The 14,742-nt window shown below is 47.7% G+C and overlaps 1 protein-coding gene across 1 annotated transcript in view; it reads right to left on the reverse strand.

The window, feature by feature from the left end:
- The window catches only part of OSBPL10 (oxysterol binding protein like 10), a 323,310-nt gene that overhangs the window by 195,722 nt on the left and 112,846 nt on the right, over positions 1 to 14,742 (reverse strand). The gene's annotated exons all lie outside the window — the stretch shown is intronic.

A 14,742-nucleotide genomic window follows, 5' to 3' on the forward strand; every position in this document is an offset into this window, starting at 1 on the left:
CAGTGGATAAATGATCCCATCTTCTAAACCTGGGGTGGAGAATTCTGAAGCACATGCCTACACTGGTGAATGGTGATTCTGGTTACATCTCCCTCAGGGGTAACCAGCACGATAACCTGATTTTTGGCTGCCTCTGTCAATTTCCATATCTCCCTCTTGCCGGTTTCCCTAACTCCACAATCCTGCACCCAAGCCTTCATCTCTCAGGTTCTGCCCTGTGGGAGAACCTACCAAAACCTAACTAAGCAAACTCCGGAAGATAGCGAAGGACAGGGAAGCCTAGTGTGCTGTAGTTCATGGGGGCGCAGAGAGTTGGACACGACTTAGCAACAGAACAACAAGAACCAAAAACAATAGCTATGCACTGTTACAGGGGGAAAGGGGATGCTGGCTTTAACCTGTCATCAAATCTGATATTTGCTGACCCTCTTCTCTTTCCCATCCAGATTTACTCTCCTAGGTGACATCAGCATGACATCACATTTCATTTCCTCCTTCCATCGTTAAAGAACTATATTGAGGAATACAGAGTTACACTTCCAGACAAGGGCCCAATCTAGAGACTGTCAGTAGAATATAACTGATTAAAAAGTTCACGGTAGGACACCTCCAGGACATGGGGAGCCACACATTTAATGATCCCACAGCTGCCCGCAGCCCTGGACCCTCAGGTGTGAGCCAAACAAACAAGAACTTCCCCAAACCTCTCAGAACTTCCCCAGTGGTCCGGTGGCTAAGACTGCAGACTCCCAATGCAGGGGGCCCGGGTTCAATCCCTGGTCAGGGAACTAGATCCCTCATGCTGCTACTAAGACCCAGCGCAGTCAAATAAATTATATATATATGCATCCCTTTAAAAGGTACACCCTGTCTGAAGCAATGGCAGGACTGCGGGACCTGGGGCTGTGGAACTAAGATCTGCTGACAGGCAGGACAGCAAAAGACTGCTTGACCCTGTGAGCAGTTGTTACAAGACCGACGAGACTCCGTCTTCTATTTTCCTCCACACACAGAAGATGCTGAACTAGGATTCCTAGAACAAAGGACCAATCACTCTCAATTGGGCAAAAGACTCTCCAACTTTGGGATGGTGACCAAAATCAATACGAAGCAGAGAAATGCTTTGCAGGCGGCAATATGTGCGGGTTCCCACAGAAAGCTCCCAGGATCTAAGTGGTCTTCCTCAATCTACGATTTTACTTTACAACCCAGGGTGTGAGGAGCAAGATGAAAGCCTCACCCAGAAGAACTGAAAACAAGTTCTCACGCAAATACACGTACACATCCACAAATATTCACAGCAGTGCTATTCACAAGAGCCAAAAGGCAGGGACATCCCTGGTGGTCCAGTATTTAGGAATCTTCCTTCCAATGCAGGGGATGCAGGTTAGATCCTCAGTCAGACAACTAAGATCCCACAAGTCGTGAGGTGCAGCCAAAAAAAAAATGGTTGCTTCATGTTATTTGAACTTCATCTTGGGTTTTACAAAATGAGAAAAAATGATTGATGCCTTAAGAATCAGACTACCCTGCACAGACGACTCTCACACAATCCGTGTCTGCCAGCCTCTCCCCATGTCCTCCTACTCACCTTGAAAGGGCTTCTTTGTTTCTTTTTAAATAAGTTTTTATGGAACTTATTTTAAGGCTGATCGTACTTCCCCTTCATGCAGGCAGAACTGTAAACCCAGGAATAAAAACTGAAAGGCATTTACAAACCTCAGCTCAAGTTTTTGTAGCAAAACTTTTTGTGTAAGTCAACTAACGTAAGAGTAGAAACTATCTGCACGAACTATCACAAATTGCTAACCGTGGGAGTTCTGCACTGGCAAAACTGTGCCATTCTTTCCTCTAGTTTCCAAGCTTTCTTATTCCAATTATACTACTTTCATAAATGAAAAACTTCAATTAATTCTATTGCCCTGGAATTTCCTCTGATGCCGACCGTATTACACATAGCACAGAAACGCGGGAGGGGGCAGTGCCGATTTCAGCCCGTGATGCTGCCAGGCACAGGTTCCAATCAGCACGCACGAAGAGACTCTCTCACACAAGTCCAGGTACCCCAGAGAGAGGGAGGGGTGGGCAAGCCGATTCTCGCCAGAGATCCCCACGCCTCCGTGGGCGCCCCAGGCAGGTTCTCTTAGTCTCAGCATTGGCCTACTGACAGTCTCCTGCTCACGTGAGCATCACTTCATGACCTGGAGAAGGATCCCGTGCCACTGAGCGGGTTGGGGCCTTGAGAAGATGTGATGGGTGCCTCGCGGAGGGCAACTCTGGGGCAGCTGAACAGTAATACAGTTAAGAAATGGCTTTTTTAAAAAACCCTGCTTGAAACAATTTCTCTGATGCTGGTGGCTAAATATAAACATCCTGCTCTCTCGACCTTCCTCGGGGGCAAATTGGAAGGCTTTTCCCCAGTTACACTTCTCCTCTGCAGCCTCTGAGGCCACCCAGCATTCCCGGCCTTTCAAAGTTTCCCAGATATACACCCTCTCCAGATCCCTCCTGCATCTGCACACACACCCTTTTCCTCACGGAGGTCTTCTTAGTTATCCTCCACCAGCAGCTGTGGGTGAACCCTGAGAGCCAGTCTGCAATTCTCTGCATGTCCTTTTCAATCCCTGGGTCAGGAAGGTCCCCTGGAGGAAGGCATGGCAACCCACTCCAGTATTCCTGCCTGGAGAATCCCCATGGACAGAGGGCTACAGTCTGCTGGGTCGCAAAGAGTTGGAAGTGACTGAAGTGACAGCACGCAGACACCTTTCTCTACAAAGGACACTTTCTGTGTCTTCAACTGTTGCCTTTACTCACAGGAATTACAAATACCCAATGTCAGCCCTCTAACGAACTCCAGATTTCCAATCTTCTATAAGATGCCTTCATTTGAATTTATTTACAAAACAGAAATAAGAGTCACAGAGACAGAAAACAAACAGGGTTTCCAAGGGAGAAAGGGGGGATTAGCTGAGAGACTGAGATTGACATATACACAATGCTACACATAAAATAGGTAACTAATGAAGACCTGCTGTATAGCACAGGGGAGAAGGCAATGGCACCCCACTCCAGTGCTCTTGCCTGGGAAATCCGTGGAGGAGCCTGGTAGGCTACAGTCCATGGGGTCGCGAAGAGTCGGACATGACTGAGCGACTTCCCTTTCACTTTCACGCATTGGAGAAGGAAATGGCAACCCACTCCAGTGCTCTTGCCTGGAGAATCCCAGGGACAGGATAGCCTGGTGGGCTGCCATCTATGGGGTCACACAGAGTCGGACACGACTGATGTGACTTAGCAGCAGCAGTATAGCACAGGAAACTCTACTCAAGAGTCTGTAATGACCTATATGGGAAAAGAATTTAAAAAACAGTGGATACATGTATAACTGAGCCACTTTGCTATGCAGCAGAAAAGTGTACAGCACTTTTGCATATACATTACAATGTACATTACATAATGTACATTATAAATCAACTATACAACCAGTCCATTTTAAAGGAGATCAGTCCTGGGTGTTCTTTGGAAGGAATGATGCTAAAGCTGAAACTCCAGTACTTTGGCCACCTCATGCGAAGACTTGACTCATTGGAAAAGACTCTGATGCTGGGAGGGATTGGGGGCAGGAGGAGAAGGGGACGACCAAGGATGAGATGGCTGGATGGCATCACCAACTCGATGGACGTGAGTCTGAGTGAACTCCGGGAGATGGTGATGTACAGGGAGGCCTGGCATGCTGTGATTCATGCGGTCGCAAAGAGTTGGACATGACTGAGTGACTGAACTGAACTGATACTCCAACAAAAATTAATTCCCAAAAAATGCCTTCACTTAAAAGACCCTTCTCTCTGCCCTGTTTCCCCCTTTCTTACATCATCCAGCACAGGCTGGCTTCTCCTGGCCCAGCCGCCATTCACAGGTCATCCTAAATCCTCCCCACTCTACTTCTCACTATTCATGTCTAGTTTTCCCTGTTCAGAGCTCTCCACTCCTGTCCCACTCTCGGCCACCACCCCAGTCCACATCTGTGCTGACCCAAGGAAGTGCTCCAAACAGGTGGTCCAAACTGGGCCTCCTCCACGCAGAAGCGTGCACACTGGGAGATACAAAACTGAGCCAATCAGGAAACTGGAGATTTCTCATGGGGAATTTAACTGGGAAAATTGGTTAAATAGAGAACAGAAGAACAGAAAGAACCACCAGAGAAGGGTGAGGCATCCTGGAGGTTCATGCAACCTCTAGGTTGCCTTTAGGGTTGGAGGGATCCTAGCAAGAAGGCTGGGAGCAGCATCCAGAGAGGGCTGGACGCCATAGGCAGGCACTGAGCGGGGCCACGCCCACCTCTGGAGGCAGGACATGGACAGCCACGCCCACCCTCCTTGCCCAGACACTGAGTGGGGCCACGCCCACCCTCCTTCCCCAGCGCCCTGGCCCACCCAGCTTCTACACAACAGGCTGAAATGGCTGGAACACACAGCAAGGCATCCCATAAAGGCCTTCCTGACAAAAAGTTAAACAGGCAAATTTGTGCCCTATGAGGTTATTCACAATCGTTTTATATGCCAGGACACCTGCCATAAATGTTTGGTGTTTTCGTGTTAGGTCCTGAGGGTGGGGTGGTTATGGAGACTGGCGTAAGTCTCGTCATCTCTTCTCCAGGTCTCTAACCCTCCCCCTTACCGCTTGTGGACCACCCACCCTTTCTCAGGGACACACTGTTCTCTCTCATGCTGTCACTATGTGTTCTCCCTGCAAGAAATACCCATTCCCCCAACCCCTTGTTCAAGTAATGGCTATATGGCAGGTACAAGGTCATAGTTAAAAACATCGTACAACTTTCCTTCCGAAGGTGAAGATCCCAACTTCCATTAGGCTGGTTCTAACTCCACCCAGGGACTTTTTTCCTCCGTTCTTTAAAAAAAAAAAAAAAAAAAAGAACAACTCATGCTCTACCACCCTCAACTCACCTACTGTGTTTAAAACAAAAAGAAGCCTACATTTTGAAGAAAAACTAGGTCCCCTGCCAGAGCCCATTCTCTTAATGGTGCTTTTGCCCCAGAATCAGTGGGAGCAATGCCTGCCCCCCACATGCCCACTCCTTGCTGTCACCTCTCTGCCCATGTTGTAGGTTTAACACAGTATAGTTGGGAGCATTTCTAACCAAAAGCTAAGGATGCCAGGCCATCTAAAAGCACAGCAAAATGGTCTGTAATACTGCCCTCCCACACATTAAAACGGGGTTGGATAAAAGGTACAGACAACCTGGTACTCTTCTTTATTTAATCATATTCTTGATCATGACATTTTCCTATCATTTACGAAAAGCTGCAGGTAACAAAACTGATATGGGCCTGAAATTTAGGATCCTTTTAATAGCAAGAAGTTCGGAGCTGAGTGGGCCCAGAGTCCATTTGGTGATCCTTTCCACCCCTCTGCTCAGCCACCCTAGGTGTAGTGGCTTTGGCCCAAAGCACAGTCCCTCATGGCGACACAGTGGCTGCCACTGCTCCGGGTTCCAAGTCATCACATGTGAATACCCAGAGTAGGAAGGAAAGGAGATGAGACTAAGGGACTTCCTCCTTCTGCAGCTTTCTTCTTTCATCAACCAAAATCAAAAACATCCCCCTTCTGCCCACAGCAGCCTCCTCCTCACACCCAACTGCTCAAAATGGGTCTTGTGACCATCCCCAGCTACAGGAGGGGCTGGTGGGTGAGTACTGGCCATGAGGGGCTCAGACCAAGCACAGTTCATTGCCGGGCCTGAGACCACTGCCTGTGGAGCAAATCAGGGTTCCAGTGGCAAGAAAAAAGAAGGAATGGCTGTCAGGCCGGCACTAAGCGTCTATGATCCCAGGCAGCAATCATCCTCCCCAGAATCGTGTGTCTAGGCCGCTTGAAAGAAAGAACACACTTCGAGTACACAATAAGATGCCAATGTTCTCTTCATCGGGCTTTTGCAGCTATTCTCGTTTACCTCAAAGGCATCTAGGAAGCTTCACAGGTGGCACTGGTAGTAAAGAACCCACCTGCCAATGCAGGAGACTTCAGAGACACATGTTCAATCCCTGGGTCAGAAAGATCCCCTGGAGAAGGAAATGGCAACCCACTCTAGTATTCTTTCCTAGAAAATTTCATGGACAGAGAAACCTGGCAAGTTCGAGTCCATGGGGTCACGAAGAGTCAGATATGACTGAATCGACTTAGCATCTAGGAAGCAGCCAGGGCTAAATAAGAGATAAATCTTATTCCTTCACTGTAACAGATTTGGTATATGACATAGACTTCCCCAGTGGCTCAGACGGTAAAGCGTCTATCTACAATGTGGGAGACCCAGGTTCGATCCCTGGGTCGGGAAGATCCTCTGGAGAAAGAAATGGCAACCCACCCCAGTCCTCTTGCCTGGAAAATCCCATGGACGGAGGAGCCTGGTAGGCTGCAGCCGATGGGGTCGCAAAGAGTCGGACATGGCTGAGCGACTTCACTTCACTTCACTTCATACATGTAAGAGACTCAACAAGTGCCTCAGAAATGAAGACAAGGAAAAACAAATACGTTATCTTGTCTTCCAAAACACACAAGGACAAATTCAGTGGAAATGTTAAACGTCCGGTTCATTTTCACCATTTCAAAAAAAGTAAAAAGAGCTCATAAGCCTGTCTGGCTCCATCTTTCTCAGAGATGAGATGAGCATTTTAGGCATCACGTCTGTGACACTCGCCACATCTGCTTCCTAAACTCAGACCTCACCAACCCCACCATCTCCTGATCCTGAATCCTTCTGTCCTTCCAGGTCACAGAACCTCCATTCACGCTGTGTCTTTTATCTGCCACCCTCTTCCCAAGCCCACTCCAGCCCTTCTCTCTGCAGTAAATATCAACTCACTCATGCTGGTTGAACCAAATCCCCCTAAAACTTCTCTCACCCTCCAGACAGAACAGAGAGGCCCTTCCTCTGGGACTGCACAGCACTGGCCTTTGTTCTAGATTATGACTTGCTGTTTAGCCACCAAAGTCCACACTAAATAGTCTCAGTGCAGCAGCCACATGGAATCTGTTCTCATAGCCTTGGTGCTGGGGAAAGCACTTAGCATATACACAGTAGTAGTTCCAAGAAGGGCTTTTTGGTTGCCTTTTTTTTTTTTTTTTTTTTAAATATAAAGGGCATTTACCCCTCACAGGCAGTCCTTAAAATCTCTGTGGCCAGCTTCTGTTTGCTTCTTCCTCCTTTTTCTACCATCTTTCATTGTTCTTCTATGGCTCAGTTAGTTAATAGGGTACGTTAAACTATAAACATGGAGGACTTCCCTGGTGGTCCAGGGGCTAAGACCCCACACTCCCAGTGCAGAGGGCCCAGGTTCGATCCCTGGTCAGGGAACTAGATCCCACAAGCTGCAGCAACTAAAAGTTCACATGCCCCAACTAAGACCCGGCGCAGCCAAATATATAAATTAAAAAAAAACAAAACTATAAACATGTCCACGATCCTTGGCACTTCTTCCCATGGCAGGGGGAGAGGGGTGGTGTCTAGCTGGAAGTGACACTATGTCTGTTCCACTCCAAGGCTTCAAGAGGCCTTTCAGCCTCTGTTCTTTCTCCTTTGGGAACCCTGGCCAGCCAGCTGTGACCAGAACCAGGGTGGCCTGCCAGGGGCTGAGAAACACTCTTTGACTCCCATCCTAACTGCCAGCCAACAGCCAGTATTATGAGTCAGGCCATCCACGAACACCAGGCCCAACCCACCTGCCGACTACAGACATGTAAGCCGACCACACGAGAGCCACGGGGCTCAGCTCAGGCAAGACGAGGGGCTCAGCGTGGCTGTGAGCTGAGTAAAACGGTGGTGGTCTCAAAGCACTCTGTTTTAGCACGTCTGTTGTTTGTTACACAGCAGGAGATAACTAGCACATGAGCTCTCAGGATGAACTGGTAACACTGAAAGCTGGAGAGGATCTGAGAATACCTTCCAGTCCAAATCTCTAGAAGGAAAAACGAAGGAGACAGTAAAAAAATACCATAAAACAACTATACTCCAATGAAAATTAATTTTAAAAAGGAAACCTGAGGCCCAAAGAAGCTGAACCACAAACTCCAGGCATACAGAGGCAAGAAAGACTGGGAGATCCCCTTGTTCTAAGACTCACAAGCCTTATCACTTCGTAGCACACATAAAGCAGGTCTTTCTCTCCATTCAAGGGTCCATTATGTACCCAGAAAATGCTCACCAGATTATGGAGAGATTATGAAGAGAATCATGACACATCCATTCCATTCCATGCAGCTGATTTTTTTTAAGACAGATTCATATACCGGCATGGAAAGATTCCCAGGACTATCACGTGACAAACAGAAAAGCAACTCTGTAAAATTCAAAACAGTTCATGAAAGAGGGCCTCGTTTCCCTGTCTTGTCGAAAGCAGTGCCTAAGATGTTGACTTTCAGGATGGGAACTGAACAGAAGGGCCGAGAGCAAGCAGAAAGCTTCCAACACGTAAAAAAGCAAATCTGAACTCTACTTTCTGTCCACTTCCAACTGAAAGTTAAGTGCAAAAGAAACACGCTTTCTTCTTTTCCAACAGAAATACAGAGGTCTGCAGCACACCCCCACCCCAAGTCACCCTCGTGGGCACTCTGAACACACAAAGCTGACAATTAAACTATTCGTCATCATCATAATTACAATATGAATAGCCGCTCTCATTCAGCCTCTCTGAAAGTACTCATTTACTTTTCTTGCAGTATCTCTACAAAACACGAGGCAGGCAGGCTCCACCTCTGTTACCGAGTAAGACACTATGGTATAAAAGAAAGCAAACAGCTCAAGGTCAAGGCCTGGGGTGGCACCACCAGAACACCCCCGTCTCCTGGCTCTCGGAGCTCAGCTGTCCCCACTCACGTGCTGTGTGCACATCATCCCGTATTTTGAGACGAGCAGGGGCAACTCACATGACCACTCGTGTTGGCTTCAAAAGCCTGCAAATCTAAGCAGCCACCTGAGGTCAGTAGCTGAATCAGCAGCAAGTCTTCACAAGAGAGAAGACAAGGATCATTTTTTTCTTATTTCCAAGGTCAACCAACTCCAGGACTCTTTTATTTCAAAAATCAGATTCTAAAGAAACACCTCCTCAAGTTCAGTTATTCTGGACTGTGCATCACACTAGCAGAAAGAATATTTAAGCTTCAAATGTGCAGAGAATTCCCTGGCAGTCCAGTGGTTAAGACGCTGCAGTTCCACCGCAACAGGCAGGGGTTCAACCCCTGATAAGGAAACTAAGATTCCGCATAAATACAAAAAATTTTTAAAATGTGCAGAAACCCTGGGGCCCTGGGAGCCTAGACCATGTTCTCCAAGGTAGACATGAAGGGGAGTTGATGAGTAAATGTGCCCTTCAAACCCCCTCTGCAGTTCTCAGGACCCCATTTACCTTCGATGAGCAGGGATGAGGGGGTGGGCAGGAACCTCCCTCCGCCCCCACCCACAGTGGGATGAGGCAGGAGGACGTGCTGCTGGGGGTCCTGACAGTGGCTGAGTGGCCGCAGCCCACAGGGAGGCCCAGAGCTCCCGGCCAGGGCCCAGCCCAGATCACACACGGGCCGCCAAGCTTCATCCTCCAGCAAACAATCTTTCTGCTTCTTCTCACACACCAGTGCAGCATAGCACGTGCGGGAGACTCTACTTCAGAGACACGTGCCAGGGTCCCACCAGATCTTCTCAGGTTTTTTGAGCAGAATCCTGGCTAGGGTCCAAGGCTGCAGAGTGTGGGGTCCCCTTCACTCCATGGCTGGGCCTGAGGAACTCCTCCAACCCGAGATGGCTTGGTGGAGCGGGACTGCCAATGCACCCGTGCTCCACTGTTAAGCTCCTTAGTTCCTCACTGTGTCCCTTGTGGGGGGAGCGGCCCAGGGGTCTCGAGAAGTGATGGATGGGCTGTCTCACGCCTGGCAAGAGAACAAGGGCTCTCCCAAGAGTAGAGGCCCAAGTGCACTGCAGCCCCACAGGCCTGGCTGCGCCCTGTGCACTGAAGCAGCTTTCCGGCAGCCTCAGGCCCAGCAGAGTCTCGGGGAAGAGGCAGCCGTGTGGGCGTGGCTTCAGGTCTCAGTCAGTTGCGGCCTAGCCCTGGGGCCACTGGACCTTCCTGAGCCTCAGTTTCCTCTTCAGTGAGGTCCTAGTGAGGCAGGGTGACACCTACCTCCTAGGACTGTTGGGAATATTATACAAGGCAGCAGTTCTCAACTAGGGGGGATTTCCTCCCCCAAGTCCCCCTCCCCAGCAAGAAGCATCTGCAGTCTGGAGACTGTTCTGGGTGTCAGCTGTGTTGGGGGTGTTACTAGCATCTAGTGGGTGGAGGCCTGGGATACCGCAGCGTGTCTAACAGCACTCAGGATGCTCCTCACAGCAAAGAATGATGCAGCCAAAGACGGTGGCAGTGCAGATGCCAAGGGACCCTGGTCACAGGTGATTTGAGTGGAAGGAATTTAGGAATTTCAGGACACCACTCATCACTATGATCACAAGAACATGTTCTTTTTTGGCATCTAAACAAACTATTTCCACGGAACAAAAATAGTTTCCTGTTGTCGTTCTTGCCTTTTTTTACTGTAATACACGACGTGGATCTAAGAACTTGGAGCTACCCTATAAGCTGTAAAGGAGAGCGTGCCAGGGAAAGTGTACTGCACACAGTAGGAGCTCAATAAATGCCTGCCATCCAGGGCACAGAGGAAACAGCTTTCAAATTCTAAGAGGTCTTCAGGTCTGCCAAGCAGCAAGGGGATAAAAAGAAGATGCCATTAAGAGAAGCTGCCGAGGGATCTCCCTGGTGCTTTAGTGGTTGAGGATCCACCTTGCAATGCAGGGGACAAGGGTTCAGTGCCTGGTCAGGGAACTGAGATCCCACATGCCGAGGAGAAACTAAGCCCATGCGCCGCAAGTACTACAGCTTTGCACACCATACTAGAGAGACCGTGCGCCCCAATGAAATACCCTGCACTACACGACGAGGACCCCAAGGGCTGCAACTGAGACCTGACACAGCCAAACAAATAAATATTCTTTAAAGAATGAGAAGTGAAGCTGCCAAGTAGATGCATGAAAAAGATACATCTTAAATGCTGGTTTCAGCATCAGCAAACTTTTCCAATTGCCGACCTGGCCAAAGGGGGGTTCAGAGGGAAGAAAGATCCTGAAGGTGAATGCCAACCTACTAATAGAACTCAGGGGTCACCGGAAATGTCCCTGTGTCCTAACTCCAAAGGGTAGCCTCATAACCTCTCCAGCTGGGTGCCAAAGAGTCTGTGGGGGCTCTGAAAGCAGCTAAGAGTAGATGAGGCTGGGGGTACAGTCTGTGGTAGAGAACTAGGATTATCAAATCTGTACCAAGGGCCAGAGAAGCTGGGGGTGTAGCTGGCTGGCAGAGCCAAGAAAACTACAAAGTGGGGTTACACAGTCACCCTGAGGACCCAAGCCCAGTGGGTGGGTGGGTTAGACGGGTGCTCCAGCCCAGAACCCACTCCACTGATACTAAGGCCACACTGCTCCATTCACTTTCCAAATATTTTCATTCTCCTACATTAACACATGAAAGATCTATTACTTACAAAACCCTCTTCCCTCCTTAGCTTACATCATCTTCCTCGGTAACACTAACACTTCCCTTTTGGGCAAGGCAGGCAGCTTAATTTTAAAATTATGCTCAAGAAGGTACGCAAAATTGTTGCACTTTATTAAGACAATAAAAACTTCCAAACTTTATCGTTTTAATAAAAGCTGTTCTTAAACTGTGTTTTATTTACCTAATTTGATGGTGTGTTTCAGAGGGTGATGCTTTTACACTTAGTTTTAAGTACAAGAAGGGTAATTATCTGTGAAAACTTCTAAAAGAAAAATGGCACTGCACTTAATAGAACATGAAAGTAAAATTGCCCAACAACAGGAAACAAGAAGATGGAGCCAAGAAGAGTAAATCCTCCGATGGGCTTGTCCAGCTTTACTTCCGGGAGTTTATCAAGCTCAAACCCACCATATTGGATGTTTCCCCATGCAGACTTGCTACTGAGGAACACAGAACCTCAGGATGCTCTGCTTCTCAACCTGGGGCCCTTTCTACCTGAGGGTCTCAAAAGAAGATGAAATTCATCTCGCTTTTTACCCAACAATTTGGGGAAAGAAAGAAAACATGTTTAAATATTAAATTAAGCTAGTATATTTACACAGTAAGATAAATGAGTTGAATTTCTTTTTAATACATGGGATTTCTAAAAATGTTATCAGTTAATCAGCATGAACTCCCTTCAACCTCCAGTGGAGAAGCTCTGTTTGCAGAACCCTGAACCCACCTGGGGGCCCCCTACTCCTCTGCCAACTGCCCCAACACTGGAGGTTTCAGCCAAGCAAGAGGGCAGGCATGCTCGCCCCTCATCACTGATAAATTCAAACACAGGGGTGGGGGAAAGGAACTCTTCCCCTAAACAGCATTAAACTTTAAACACCTCAAACCACAGCAAGTATAATCGATTCAAAGAAACAAAAATAGAAGCCTCCTGTGAATTGGCAGGAATCTGGAATTATCGAATATCTTCAAGAACATTTGGTTTTTAAGACTTTCAAGGGCAGACTATAAAGAGAGCCAGGTGAACCACCGGCTGCCTGGGAGAGTTCTGTCTGCAGATAAAGAGCCAACGAGACTGTGGCCTGCGAGCCACAGCACTTAACCACACAGCCTCAGCAGCACTCTTTAAAAGGGAAACTTTCATGAAGCCAGAGTTTAACCATCTGAGTAACTTACATATGTCAACTAACAACATGAAAATGTCAAATAGTATCAAAATCCCTACATTCTTTCAACTCTAAATCTCCAGTTCCCCCTCTTCTCTCCCAGACGCAACCACTGCTATAAGGCCCTAGCGTGTCCTTCCAAAGACCATATGTTGTGTATTTCTACTTGCTCTGGCTTTTTTGGGGGGTGTTTGTTTTTCTTTAATAATTCTATCTATCTCTGGCTGTACTGGGTCTTTGCTGCTGCATGCAGGCTTTCCCTGGGTGCAGACAGCGGGGACTCCTCTGCTGCGGTGTGTGGGCTGCTCACTGCAGCGGCTTCTGCTGTTGCAGAGCCAGGCTCTAGGGTGCTTGGGATCCAGTAGTTGTGGAGCATGGGCTTAGCTGCCCCTCAGCATGTGGGATCTCTCTGGACCAGGGATAGAACCTGTGTCCCCTGCACTGACAGGTGGATTTTTGTTTACAGGCCACCATGGAAGTCCTTTGTATTTGACTGGTTGACTGGTTCCACAATGGTACACCTTCCCCCAGAGTGTTTTTCTTCAACTTTCCATCCATTTTAATGTTGGCTATTAAAATAGGTAAAAATTTCTCTTCTGGGACTTCCGTGGTGAGCCAGTGGTTAGGACTCAGCACTTTCGCTGCCGTGGGCCCAGGTTCAAACTCTGGTCAGGGAACTAAGATTTCACACGCTGCGTGGCACAGCCAAAAAAAAATTATTTTAATTTAAAAGAGAGATTAAGTTACTCTAAACAACAAGACTGGTTAGTTGCTGCGAGTGGTCCAGGCATAGCCAAAAACCAGGTCCTTTAACCCCAATCCCTACTCCACTATATCGATGTCCCATTTGTTTTCAAAACTTTTACTTATGTCAAAAAAGATGAGAAAAGTGAAGAAACAAGTGACAGAATAGGAGAAAATATCTGCAAATTATGTATCTGATGTGTCTAAATAGCCAGAATATATCAAGAACCCTCACCACCCAACAACTAAGTAATGACAAATGATTTAAGTAGACATTTTTCCAAAGAAGATACATGAATGTGTGTGATAAGCATGTGATAAGAGGCCCACTATAATCAGTCATTCACTTCAGTAGCTCAGTCACGTCCGACTCTTTGCGACCCCATGAATCGCAGCATGCCAGGCCTCCCTGTCCATCACCATCTCCTGGAGTTCACTCAGATCCTTGGTCGTCCCCTTCTCCTCCTGCCCCCAATCCCTCCCAGCATCAGGGTCTTTTCCAGTGAGTCAACTCTTCGCATCAGGTGGCCAAAAGTACTGGAGTTTCAGCTTTAGCATCATTCCTTCCAAAGAAATCCCAGGGCTGATCTCCTTTAGAATGGACTGGTTGGATCTCCTTGCAGTCCAAGGGTCTCTCAAGAGTCTTCTCCAACACCACAGTTCAAAAGCATCAATTCTTTGGTGCTCAGCCTTCTTCACAGTCCAACTCTCACATCCATACATGACCACTGGAAAAACCATAGCCTTGACTAGCCAGACCTTTGTTGGCAAAGTAATGACATCAGTCATTAGGGAAATGCAAATCAAAACCACAATGGCATACAAGTTCATTCCCACTAGAATGGCTATAATCAAAAACTGACAAAATCAAGAGCTGACAACAGGTGGTGGAATTGGAGCCCTCGTTCACGGGGAACGTAAACTGGGCCAGCTGCTTTGGAAAACAGGATGACAGCTCCTCCAATAATTAAACAGAGTTAGCATGCAACTCAGCAATTCCACCTGTAGGCATATACCTGGAAAAAAAATACAGCCACACAAAAACTTGTGCACAGACGTTCACAGCAACACCATTCATAACAACAAAAAGGTGAAAGTCAGCCGAATATCCATCAACTGATGCGTAAAAACGTGGCATATCCCAACAATGGGATACTATCCAGTCATAGGAAGGAACGGGGATGTATGTGTGCTTTCAGCTGAGTCATGTTATTGCCCAGCAGATACTA

This window comes from Capra hircus, chromosome 22, assembly GCF_001704415.2.
Source record: "Capra hircus breed San Clemente chromosome 22, ASM170441v1, whole genome shotgun sequence".
NCBI lineage: Eukaryota > Metazoa > Chordata > Mammalia > Artiodactyla > Bovidae > Capra > Capra hircus.